The following is a 14,056-nucleotide window of genomic DNA, read 5'->3' as shown; positions in this document are numbered from 1 at the left end:
GAGCGGGGACGAGGAGCTGGCGGGGGAAGGGGGTAGGCTGAGGCGAGGTGGGGGGCTGGGGGCAGAAGGAGGGTGGGTGAGGGGGGGCTGCAGCAAGGGAGGGGAGGGAGTCTGGCGGGGGAAGGAGGCGGAGGCTCTGCTAGGGGAAGGTGTGGGGGTAATGGTGAGAGGAGGGCATTTGTGGCTGTGGGGGAGGACGAAAGAAGTCGAGCTGTGGCTGGAGGGGTGGGAGGAAGTGAATAGACAATGGCCAGGTCAGAATTTTTCCCCCCTCACTTCGGTATGTTTTTGTGGGAAAGAGTGTGAGCCAGTCTTATGGCTTCAGTGTAATCTGTAGGTTAGATGGGGCCAAATGTTTCAAAGTTAGGTCTATGCAGTTGCACCTCTCCCATAGGATAGTGTAGCTGTGCATTTAATTTTGGTGTGTAAATGTCCAGTTACGCATCCAATTGGCCATTTGTATCTGCAACAGACACTGGTAACTACTCACCCACATTGAGTGGGGAAGCACGTGAGCATCCTTTGCATGTATTCATGCCTGTCTAATTTGGATACATCTCAGATGCTGAGGCACATGTGATGCACATTTTGAGTTATGCTGAGTATGCTGTGGTAAGACTGAGTGACTTCTTCCCACCCTGGCACTTGCACAACAACAAAAGGCATATCATATGCTCAGGGAACAAAAAAATGAGAAGTCCTTAGGAGTGTGTATTGCTACTTGGCAGGGTGCTTTCTTCTGTCTTTTTTGCATAATGATGCATTTTTCTTTGTATTTGTGACTATTTTAACGTAATTGTGCCAGAGCAGAATGGGCTATTCCCTTGTTGGGACATAAAAGAACTGACACACTTGCAAGATACTGTCTTGCTCCTGTAATTTACTCACAGTACAGTGTGTGCCAGAACCAAATAGAAAGCAAAAGACAACATATGCACAAATTTAGCATAACTTTTTTAGAATTCCAGTATATCAGTGCTGTGTTCAGATTCTCAGGGGTATGAAAGACATTCACCATGAGCTCTGAATCGCCTGCTCCTTAGTCAATACTGCATGCTCATCTCTTCTCCTTAGCTTTTGTGGCTGGTAGGGAGGCTGTTACAAGGTTACAGTGAAGAGAGCTTTTCAGGTGCCAAACCTTCATAGCCTGCACTGGAGTTGTGGGTACTCAGCACCTCTGATCTGCTCAACAGTTTAAAGATTAGAGGGAATGGAAAGCTGGTATAGAGCCAATTCCTCAGTGATACTGACTGTACACTGAGGAGCTGGCTTGTGAATTATTAAACATACTTCCCTTTAGACAGCACAGTACATGGTCTTTGGGGCTAGATTTTGCTGTTTTGAGGCACAGGGAAAGTAACAGTCATATTTAGAACAGCCACATTAAGACACAGCTGTTCTTGCTTGACAAAAACATACTCTCAGGTAATAGCAAGTGAGGCTCTCCTTAGTCTTAGAAGCTTCAAGATCTATTGATCAATTGATTTTTTTCAAGGAAGCCTGCATGCTGGGTTGGTTTTTCTGAGTTCTCTGGGAAGTAATTATGACATCTTTGCAGGCATCTTCCCAGGAGACATGGTGGTAGCACTGACCTTTTTTGTTTTTGTTTTTTTGTTTTTGTTTTTGTTTTTGTTTCCCCTTTATTTTTTTCAAGCTTCAGTGAATTACATTCCTAACTCAGGTTCCCTGGAAAGGTTACTGTCCTGTGTTTAATGAGGAGGGTGAAGAGTTTTACTGCAGGAGGAGAGTTTTACTGCAAAGGAATGTCATACCTGGAGCAGTTAGCAAATGAAAGAACAATGTAGGTTGAACCTCCCTACTCCAGGATTCTTGTGACCTGACCCGTGCTGAATGAGAGAATTTGCCAAACCACGGGTGGTCAATGTTATCTAGCAGCGTTACCAACACTCCACTAATTACTGGGCTCTTGGAAGACTGGGGGTAAAGTACATCTAAATAACACCATAGAACACTGAGAGCCAGGATGGGTATCTATAAACAAACTTTGTGGGCCTGCAGGAAACTTGACTATACCCATGATAAGTAGATATCTGGCTCAGTAAAATCATGCCAGACCACTGATGTTGCCAGACCAGAGAGTGCCGGACTGAAGAGGTCCAAACTGTATAATGATGTCTAGTTAATGCCACAGGGAAATTTGCTTGCCTGTGACAAACACCTGACTTGTAAAATTAATCTGTGCGGCTGCTTCTTGCTTGTCTCTCATTTTGTCTGGCAAAGTAAATGCCACATATGGGTTATCATGCAAGCCCTAGGATTAAAAGCCAGGTGTTCAGAAATCATCAGCCTTGAATGTAAGCATCCAAACTTGGCCCAGCCAAAGGGATATGCATTGGCCACTTTCCCTGAGCCCTAGGGTGCAAATGTTGTACTAAATAGAACAGCGTTTTGGTGTTGATCGGTCCAGATGAATTTTATCCCTTTCTTTTGTCTTCTAGCAGATTGTGTAGCAGTTCCCTCAGGTTCAATAGCCGGAGTATTAACTGGTCAGAAAAACGTAGACTGTTTGCGTCTGTTACAAGGCAATAATTCATTCTGCAGGTTCTGCTAACATTATTAAATGTGGAAGGCGGTGTCATTCAGAAGCATGGAACTATCCCACAAAGTGCATTACTACCTGTTAGCTTGGATTGATGCATTTGTGGTCAGATGACTTTAATAGGAAGCAACCCGAACTATGCTCTGAAGAAAAGGCATCAGACCAAAAGGGACGTTTAAGGAATGACTCTAAATCTTTGCCTCCAGAGATGGTCTTTTTTTTTCCTGGCATTTAATGTCTAAAGTCGAAGAACATTAACTCCTTTTGCTTCTTCCTTGCTTGTCTCTTATAAGGATATGTGGTAGGGCCAAGTGGGGACTGCATGAGCAGCAAGTCATAACTTGCTATAGTTAGCCAAGTTGGGAGTGTGGGGTAAGAGGTGCTAGAGCAGAGGTCTGCAGCTGAAATACAGAGAAGACCCATGTTTTCAAATTTAGTTACAAAATGAATCCTTCATGAGACACAATGCATGTGATTAGGAGACAGTCCTCAATAAATAATGTCAAATCATGCTTCTTATCACCCCATTTTAATAACAGCACAGGCGGGCACACAATTACTTGTACCAGTTGGAAAATTGTTACCCCCATTACAGGCTTTACCTGCCTCATCCCCCAAATCTGCCCCCAGTCCCCAGACTTTATTCCCCCATCCCACAAACCCCCACCCCCAGGCTTAGCCTCTCAGAGCCCCAACCTCACCCCCCCAAGTCCCTAGGATTACCCCTCTGAGCCGCAGCTGTTCCCCGCCACCTGCAGGCTTAACTCCTCTGAGCCCCAACTCCCCTCCCCAAGGATTAACTCACCTCAGTGCATAGTTCAGTCATGGCCTCCCCTCACTGCTCCCAACCACTGCTGCTGCCTCCTCCTCAATGGGCTGTCAGGCTCCAGCAGGGGCAGGCTCGGCTGCCCCTCCCCCGCACCTCTTCTGCCAGGTAACTTCCACCCATATGGGGTACCTCCCTGGCCGGTAGGCTTTCACTTCTGGGCTCCCTGCCCTCTCCTCTGACTGCTCAGCAGCTACAGAGCTGCTGCCACTTAAACAGAATTTATTTTTAAATATATAAATTCCATTTAACTGGTGTCCGCCTCTGGAGCCGCAAGAGGAGTCAGCAGCAGCAGTACCTGGAGCCGCAAGTGACTCCTTGAAGAGCCGCAGGTTGCAGACCCTTGCACTAGAGGGTGAGGCAGCATCTGCAGAGCCATCCCTGATGAGGAAACAAGTCCTGGGTGGAAAATGTCCTGCCCTTCATTCTTCATAGCTTACCATAGCATCTGTGTGTGGCAGGTGATAGTCTAGCCCAGGTATGCTGCACCATGCTCTTACTTAGGTCAACCAACAGCAGCAGCAAGCTCAGGGATCCTTATCTGCCCACATGCCTCCTATTGTCTTAGTGTCTGATAACCTCACAAACATTAATGGATACGGAGCTGTCCTCTCCATAGGAGAGTTTGGGAAGCCCTCTTAGATTTTCTAATCTATTTTGCTACCCAGGCAAGCTGGACTGAGTGATAAGTGGTCACTTATACCAAAAATCATTCCTGGCCCCAGCCCCAAACCTGCCCCCCAGCAGTCCCAGACTGGGCCCTGTTTCCCAGCCTGCCTGCAACTCTGACATTAGCCTCAGCCCCTGTCCCTGACCGTGGCCCCTGTCCTGGCCCTGCACTGCAGCTTTGTAGGGCAGGGACATGAAGTAAAAAAATTGGAGAGCATTGTTATAGTGTAATACAAGTTACATCAGAATGCTTCTGAGGTACAGAGAAACTTTCATTAGGGATCGGAGTTTTTAATGTCCATTCTGATGCTGATTGCCAAGACTCTACAGGGAGGATTTCTTGATGTCTACAACTTTGTGCATCCTCCTGATTCAGAAGATAGAAACGTCTTTAATTTGTAGCCATTGACCAAACTACTCAGTCCAGCTTCTGTTTCCTAGTCATATGTGTCGCACAGAGGTGCCCCCTTTCTTTGTAAGTGAAAAAGGTCTCACACTCATGCCATCCCTGTGAAATAGCTCTCTGTGGTCAGCTGTCAGTTTTTGGTGGTGGTGAAAGGCTGTCAGTGAGGCTTGCGCTTAGTAGCTGGACTCTACATTGAATGGTCAGCCCTTAACAGGGCATACGTGGGGGAGACAGTGCAAAAAACCTGCCCTTTCCCTGCTCCGTTCCCACCCTAGCCCCCTCCCTGAGGAAGGTGGCCAGGGATAACCTGGGTAGGATGCTGGCAGGCAGTGGCAACTGTAGGTGATTGCCTCCCTCCCCCACACTCACCATGTGGTGCTCCACGTCAGCCTGCTGAGCCTTTCTGGACAGTTGGAAGCCTTCCAGCCTCCTCAGAGAAGTGGGGTTCAGCAGGACATGAGGCAGAGCTCCATGTGGTGGTGCAGTGGGTAGGGAGGCCACGGGGAGGCAATTCCCTGAAGCTGGTGCTGCCTGCCCATGCCTTACCCTGGTAATCTTCCCCTCTCCCAGGATGAGCTCGAGTGATTTGAGGGGATCCTTGGATGAGTGGGGTGTTTCAGATGAGTGGGGGCTGGGAGGCTCTTTGGGCCTAGTGGGCTGGAAGGGAGGGCCAAACCATGGGTGGTTGGAGAGGGGTGGGGAGCAGAGCCAGTTGAAGAGTTGGGAGTTGGGGGAGGAGGGCAGAGTCTACTGTGGGGCAGGGGGAAATCCATATTTGTAACAAAACAAAACCCTTCCAGAGAAGCCTGTATGCAGGCTAGCTTCTACATGTTGATTTAAAGCAGTCATTCTTAACCTTCACTACAGCCTGCATCCTTTTGGTTCTCAAAATATGTTCTTACACCCCAATCGAAAAGGGAGTTGGAGGGCCCTATACACTTTTAAATGCATATTAAATATACGTAAAATAGTTTTATGTTATTACTCACCATAAATAATAGTATAGTAGGCATACAAAAGTATGCAAGTACTGCCCAGAGATGATGTGGAAGTAAACTGTAACTGAGGCACTAATAGTAAGTGGCTAACTGAATTCAAACAAAGCCACTATGCTGCCACATCATCATCATCTGCATGTGCATCAAAAAATACCCCACAACGTGGTGATATGCTGTATTTTGTAGCAAGATAATTTCACTACAGTTAGCTTACAAACTTGAAAATAATTTTTGTTTGTATATTACAGTAACCATTAAAAATGTATGTTAATAAATAAATAGGTTTGATGAAACAAAGTAGATGTACTTACATGCATGTGCTTAATTTTGCTTTCAATGATTTATCTTCTAAAAAAATGTAGCATGTCTTGCACCCCCAGATTAAAAACCACTATTTTAAAGGTCTAATAAGGTTCTACACTGGGAATCATTATGTTGAGAACCTCTAAAAGTACAAAGCAAAATTCTCAAACTTGAGTGCCTAAATTTGGGCACCTAAATTCAGTGTTCTTGGGAACCCAACCCACAATTCCCCCCTGAAATGAAGGGAAGCCAGGGCTGCTCAGCACCTTGAACATGAGCCTACTTACTTAGCGTCTAACAGTCAGGCACCCACATTTGAAAATGTTGGCCACCGTGACCTTAAAGAAGTTTAAGAAGTGACAAGTGCTGGTGGGGGGCATTATTGTTACTCCCACTTTACAGATAGGGAATTCAGATGATTTGCCCAGTGTACTCATGAAAAGTCTGTAGGACAGAGCTTGGGGCTGAATTTAGGCTTCCCAGAATCCAGGGTAATACTAATCCCTTAATCACAAAACCACACTACCTGTTCTCCCAAAGTTTAAAAAAAAAGTTACAGGTTTTGTTGGATGTAGGAACAAAGTGAACTAGACAATGGTGAGTGACAGAGGAGAGTGCTGCTGATGGGGGCAGTCCACCCGGGATAAATAAGGAAGTTTAGCTGATACATCTTCTCCCTGGCAAACATCACCAGCTTCAGTAGAATTGCAGACCTCCCTTCAGGTTAAACGTGTGATTTTGCTTCAATTTATTAATTAAGGAAACTTATTAATTAAGGAAAGTACATGGAGGTGTGATTCCCCCACAAGCCTCATTATAACCCAGGCTACTGAAGTTAGAGCTAAGAGATGGTGGGAGGGGAACTGCTTTTAGTCTAGGGGGCTTTGTAGCAGATTATCCAGTTGGAGTCAGGTTGCAACTAGCTTACAGTGAGGTAGGGTGAGCCATGACTATGGGTGTGTCTACCCTAGGAACTAACTTGGAAGTTAGGCACTACTTTGAAGTAGCCAGCAGAGAGTCTTCCCACATTTTCCCTTTGAAGCTAATGGAGTATAGACTGGAGTAGTGCACTACTTCGAAGTTTAACTTTGAAGTAGGGTGTGTGTAGATGCTCAACTCCAAAGTATTTTTGTAGTATAGACACAGCCTATTTGAAGGAGCAGCCTGTTTTTTCTCTCTGTTTTTGATTTGCATGCTGTTTAAGATTTTAGGAAAGACACCAGTGTTACTTCACAACTGGTCTGCAGCCATATATGTGGGTTTAATCTGTTTTTGTTATGTAAGTATAACAACACTGAGAAAGCATTGTAAGGCCTTGAGTTCTAATAGTTGCTTTTAGAGAATTAGGAAGTGAATAAGAGGTTTTGTAGAAGATATGGCAGTGTCCTCCCTTCAGAAAGGTTTAAAAATTACCAGCTATTTGGTACAACTTGCTGGAATCCAAAGGCATGAAAGTTGATCTTTGGAAATGTCTTTGATAAGGCAGGGCTTCTAGGTAGGGAGTTGAACTGTTCATGAGGCGGGAGTGAACCTGGGCAAGGGCATGTTCCTACTGCTTCCCATTCAGTAGGAACAGTGGCTCAGTCATTCAGATTAAGTGTTTATTACCAGTCACTTGGTGGTGGACTACCTTCCACGCTTTCCAATAAAAAAACAAACGGCTGGTTCAGTGTCTCTTTAGCCAATACCTATGAGCAAACAATACGAGCCACGTGGATTTCCTGGCACTGAAATATGAAGGCAGTGAAAAAGGAGTGGTGATGGGCTAGTTAGGGACAGGCAGTAGACTCATGAAAAGAGAGAGTTGCAGAAAACAAAGAGTTTTGCCTCCATAAGTCTCTACCCTTCATTAGCACAGACAAGCTAATGAATGGTAATACTTAGCTTATTGTATCCTGGAAAGGGGGTCCATGCAAAGAGTTTTTCAGGAGGGTTGTGCATGTGTAGCTACATCCCTGGAGCAGTTCTAAACTGGGGAGGAGCCCTGCTGAAGCTGTACTGAAACATTTGTGTGGGTGCAGACAGGCCTAAAATGGTGTCTTTGCTTCTAGTGAGTTAGGTGGAAAGAGCTTATTGTAAACTCACCATGACTTCAGTGAGCTTTGAATTAAGCCCTTAGAAAGCTGTGAAGTCAATGAAAAGCTCCAATTGATTTCCAAGGGCTTTGAATCAGCCCCTTGGGAGTCACCTGCAGAACTAGTTAACCATGTCTTCAACTCACTCCTGCTAGATAGCTCAGCCAAAGGCAGAAACTGGTTCCTACAGCCTTAAGCAAAGGGGCACAACTCCTCAGCTATCAACGGCCCACAGCTTTATCGACTATGTAACATGGTGTTTTAATAGCAAATTAGAAAGGAAGATGATTATTGCATTTTATGACAACACCCCAGGGCAGAACAAGGACTAGAATATAAAATATTTAAAGGAATTGAATTGGCAATAAGAAAGAGCAGTGTGTTAACAGCAGCCTTCATTATAACTTACAGTGGGATTGCTGTGCAGTAATTTTCAAGTATCATCTAAGTGATCACCATAGATTTGACCCAGTACTTCTTAAATAAGCTTTTTTTTTTCCTTCTTCTCTCTTTTAAATGGGATGCATTTAGGAGCTGCTAGGAACAACACTGAGATTCTGATACTATTGGAGACAGGATAAAATCCTATCCTTCATTGTCTTTTCTGGGTAGGGTGTAATGAGGAGGAAAAAGGGGGTGTACATGCTATACATGTATCCCAAAGCTTCCTGATGGTTCAAAGACATTGACTGTGTCTACACCTGCCATTTCTTCTAGAAGCGGCATGGTAATGAGCTGTCCGGAATATGCTAATGAGGTCTGGATGTAAATTTCCCGTGCCTCATTAGCATATGGGCACGTGTTTTGGAGTCCAGAAGACGCTGCAAAATACACATGCAGATGCATGGCCCTTGGGGATCTTTTGGAAGAAAACCCTCCTTCCAGAAGCCCCTTCTTCCTCTAAATTAGCTCCCTAAACCCCACTTTTGAGGAAGAAGGGGTTTCCGGAAGATCCCCATGGGCTGTGTGTCTGCATGTGTATTTTGGAGTCTGGAAGTGCTTCTTCCAGACTCTGAACCACATGCCCATATGCTAGTGAGGTGCGGCAAATTTACATCCACACCTCATTAGCATCTTCCAGACAGCTCATTACCATGCAACTTCTGGAAGATGTGGCACATGTAGATGCAGTCATTGTGGTGGTTTGAATCCCAAGGGAGGTCACCTAATGTGCTGAGATACCACTCAGACAGCCTATTCTGCTAGCCTGGGTTTCGCCGCCCCCACCCTCCCGTCATCTGGTCTTGCTGGATCAGGCTCAAAAAACAATTCCAGTCAAGCACACAGGTGAATGAGTACAAAGGGTAATGTAGATGACAAATGACATGATATGTCTCTCTGGTACAATAATCCTTCCCACCATGTGCTCACCGACATTTCATTATACAACAGATCCTTGCGTCAGATGCTAACTATTACAAATGGAAACCATTGATGCTATAATGGGAAAAACTGTATGGTCTTAATTTTAAAACACAGCCCATGCAGCTTGAATTTCATGGCAGAAATGTATGGTCCTCATCCTAGGGATGGACCCCATGAAATGAGCCTGAACCAAGCCCACATATGGACTTTGTAGGTTTGGGAGCTCGACCTGGACATTGACTTACGGCCAGAGCTGACCATAGGGCAAGGTACTTGCCTTGGGCCTTGTTCCTTCAGTGTCCCACTCTCCAATTGAAAATAGCATCCACTGGACAGGCACTGCTGTCAGCGTGCTGCCTTGGGCCCTGCTGGAGTAGTGCATCTTAATTACCATAGAGTCATCGTCTTATTAATTACAGATACAGGCTTATCTTGCTTCTTAACAGAAGATGGACCTTGGAAACATATTTTTTAATTGCAATATTGCTGCCTGATACCACAAACTTTGTGGCAGAGACAATCAGCTGGTACCCAGGGAGCTTTATGTGCTTAGAAATTCCAGGTTCATTTCCCTGTTATGATCAGGTATTGCATTTACTTCTTCAGCACAACTCGCAGAGGTTGCATCCTGATTCAACTCCCTCTGAAGTCAGCAGAAAGACCCTGTCCCTGAATTCAGCATGAGCTGGGTCAACTTGTTTATCCCTTAACTGAGCACTCATTGAAAAGTAGAGAGAACATTAGAAATGAAGCTTGGAAAAGCAAGTATGTTTCCCTGCTGCATCCATCTCATGGTTTTGACAGCTTCTGCAGCAAGAATCCTGTATTCTTTTCTTGTCTATTAGCAGATCTGTCCATCAGGAAGGAGCTGGCAGCAGGGCGTTGTTTGATGACCCATGTTCCTCCAATGTTTCTTCTTATAAGCACATTACTTGTCTCACATTGGTTTTTTTTTTCAAATGTTCACTTTTCTGACACCTTGGGCTCTTGGAGCGTTTGTGAAAGTGCACTGGATACAGTTTTCCTACAACAAAGAGCAGCCTGAGGACTGCCTTTTAAAAGGACCCTTATGTACAATTCCTCCCCACTATTTTTTTCCATAGAAGTTTGATTTCTTTTTCTGTAAATAATTTTTGCGTACAGTTCTAAACAGAAGGCCTCCTCCTAGGTAACAGCATCTTAAAAGCAAAAATTCCTGTTCGGATTTGTAAGCCTAGTCTGCTGAGATTTTAAGGCATATTTGAAATGCTTTTATTCTCATCCATTTGGACAGTAGGTTGATCGTGCAATCCTGTGGCATGAACTTGTAACCCTTACACACACAAATATTCACATCTTCACTGGTGCTACCAACACATCACAACATCTTGGGAGAGAAGGGGTTGTAGGATTACACCAGTATTCAGTTCACTAGCTTTCTTCTCTTATTACATTATTCCTTAGGAGCCACAGGCAGGGACTGGAGCCAATTGTGCTAGGTCCTGTACAAACAGAGAACAAAAGCACAAGGGTTTTACTGGATTTACTACAGGCCCGGCCTCAGGGCAAGGCAAGCAAGGAGGTTGCCTTGGGCCCCACACACCTTTAAATTATTGACTTGTCTGTCCATTAATAAATCTAGAATGTAATTGGACCAGAAAGGGAGACAAAATGAGAGTGTTTCAAAGATATTAGACAAGCTCCTTAGCAGTTTGTATTAGATCTATTATCCAAAGGAAAATTCATAAGAAAAAATTACATACTTTTCTTGTGGGACAGCTTGTAATGCACACAGTACTCCACTTTTAGAAATAGACATGACATCAAGCTCCTATTTTCTCATTAAGTGTAATTCTTTATACATTTTTCATCTCAAGATTTTTATACAATACTGCACGCTTTCTCCATGTCACTTTCTTCAGCTCTTCCCTGCTGATGCAACTTCCATCTTTGCTAAATGGAAAATAGGTTTTCTTCAGGCCAGGTGCTTTCCTATTGCTGAAATAATTCTTGAACTTGCACTGACCACCTGCAAGCAGATTAACCAAGATCTTTGTTTTTCTTTAAAGCCATTATGGAAAGGTTATCCCATAGATTTCCTTTTGCTGCAAGATTTTATGCTCAGTGGATGGAATTCAGCCCTGTGCAGGAGACCAAATCAAGGGATTATGTAACACCTGAACAACCAGAGTCCTTATGCTGAGCCTCCACTCAGTGGTGACTTTCTCCATGAGTTGCGAGGGCATTGTTTATAATCTTCTAGTGCTGCATCCATCAGTGCATTCCAGTCCACTGCCTGAGTTTGCTTCTCCTGGAAGCAAACATCAGAGAAGCTCAACTGAAGGAGAGTCAAGTGACAGACAGTTATAGAGGAAACTATGGAATCTTAAGAGAGGTGGAAGGTATTTACCTTCACAGCCAGGAAAAATATGCCAATGTGAACGGATGTGGTACGAGCATTAGAAGTTATAGTTAGTTGATATTTACAAAGGGAAAAGAGAAACGAGAAGAAAATGCTAATCATATAGGCCTTGGGCCTATAACCCTGTAACTTTACTCATCTCATTAGCCCCCTTTAAGGCACTGTTCTGCTATCCACCTGCAAGGGAGTGTGGGGGAAGGGACCTATTAATTCGATCAGAGAAAACCTCACTGTTCTTTAAAAATAATGGAGACTACCTTGATGGATAAAACAAGCTAGCAGTCATGTAGCTGTAAAGACTAACAAAACAATTTATCATGTGATGAGCTTTTGTGGGGCAGACCTACTTCTTCAGATCAATAGCATTTCCAGTTGAGCATGTGTTTATGTGTTTGCTCTATTAAGGGTAGAGAGGAAAGAACAGAGACAAGAGGTAAAAGTGAATGAGAAATATAGCTAAAACTGTCAGGTGAAATGCTGCCTTTTGAAATTATCCACAAACACCACTTTTGCTTTCTTTAGTATGGCATAACAGCAACAGGAAATGAATCAAGATGTTTTGGTTATGTTGTTGTGACTTGGTTTCAAGCTTATCTTCATGATGTCTGTACCACATAGGAATTTACATAAACAAGATCCTCTTGCTCTGTAGTGGGCTTTTATATTTATCCAAAAGGACTGAAAAATGACAGAGTGAATCAACTTCAGCAGCGACAAAGGGCAAAATAAGGCCCCTGGCTCAGGTTCTTTATGCATAATGTTGTAGCTATTATTTATAATTCATAAAGAAGTTTACCAAATTCACAGTCTAAGTTGAAAATGAATGGTTGGGAGGAAAGGAACTTCCCTAACCAGCTAGCTTGATCTCTGTATTCCATTTTCATCAGATTTTCCACTTCACTAGTACCACCAGAAGACTAACTGACTTAGTTTTGATCACTACTACTGGTATATTACTAACTTATTAGAGAGGGAGTAATAATAGCTATAATAATGGTTACACAGCATCTGTCAAGATCACAAACAAGTGTAGCAGCACCAGAATCATTTCCATCATTCATGGCTGATTTATACCTTTGGGTTAGATCACATCAGCTGTTTATTAGCCACTGCAACACTGTCCAACTGATCAGAGGAATTTAGATAGGCAGTGTTTAATTAATTTGCACAGAGTATCAGGGTTGAGAGTCCAGTTCTTGCAAGAAGAGCCTTGGGATCTTTAATAAGCAAAACCAAAATCACTTATTAAAGGCAGGAGCAGCTGGCAGGACCATTGCTTTCGTACTGATTTAAAGGGAAGAAGCTGCCATATATTGGAAACATGAAAGCTATTCCCTGCAGCACACTGAATTTGCCTTAAAAGTCTCCCACCTAAGTACTGATCAAACCACACCCTGCTTACCTTGTACAATCAACAACGAGTGCAACCCTAATTGGAACAGCTGCCTCGCTATCAGAAGACTGCATGCATACATCTCCAGGGAAGGATATTTGCATCACAAGGATAAATTTGAACCTGACTCTTATTCATGTAATCAAAATGTCTTTGATGATCACTTCCCACGGCTGCTGTGAAGCACTAGCGATATAAATAGCCATATTTTCTACAAAATAGACTTGCAAAACAGCATCTTGGTAGTTTTCACTGTGACAGGACAGCACCATCAGGGATGGCAGTCCTTCTATTACTGAGTATGAAGGGAATACCAAGTTTAATGATTTGTTTTTATTCTGAAATGTGCAACACAGACATGCTCAGAAATAGCAGGACAGTCTGGTTTGTCAGAATAGACATGGATTAATTAGCTCATCAGACACTAATCTTCTTTCCAGATATTGGGGGTGAGAAGGCAAGTTAACTGTTTTATGACATGATGTAAAGAATCTACACTGCTGAACCAGAGCTGGACAATGTTAGAAATAAGTTGTGACCTTCTTCAGCCAAATGCTAATTAGAAAGGAAGGCAGGCAGGAAGGCAGGCAGGCAGGAGTCTGTAATGAAAATCCTTCTCACTTTTCGGCCTTACAATACAGATCGCATACTATTAACACACATAGTGAATAAGCCAGGGGCATATTAGGAAGGTAAATTTGGGTGGGCTGCAAATTATTATGGAGTGGAAATATTCTACCCACACATTTCCTCACAGGCACAGCTTTGTGTTTGATTGGCTAATGTCTTTACAAATTTGCCCAATGGTATGCACCATTTAAGAATATCCAAGTATAAATTTGCTTGAACTTTCCATTGAACTGGCCTGACAAGGGCAGAATGAGCCGGACCCAGAGCCACATGGAACCTGACCAATATGGGCAGAGGGAGCCATATATGTGTTGGTCCATATGCTAAGTGAGAAGTCTGGAGGCAACCTAGATCCACTTGTGGCTTCACCATTGGAATGAGGCTGGTTACCCATAAGCATGCAAGAGTGGGAAAGCACAAACTATTTCAG

General features: G+C 43.7%; 1 long non-coding RNA gene across 1 annotated transcript in view; it reads left to right on the top strand.

Annotated features, from left to right (window-relative positions):
• Positions 1-14,056, top strand: part of LOC142010848 (uncharacterized) — a 68,542-nt gene that overhangs the window by 106 nt on the left and 54,380 nt on the right. The gene's annotated exons all lie outside the window — the stretch shown is intronic.

The sequence above is a fragment of the Carettochelys insculpta genome, chromosome 3, assembly GCF_033958435.1.
Source record: "Carettochelys insculpta isolate YL-2023 chromosome 3, ASM3395843v1, whole genome shotgun sequence".
Taxonomy (NCBI): domain Eukaryota; kingdom Metazoa; phylum Chordata; order Testudines; family Carettochelyidae; genus Carettochelys; species Carettochelys insculpta.
The sequence above is the reverse complement of the archived record's forward strand: the minus strand, read 5'-3'. Positions and strand labels throughout refer to the sequence as shown.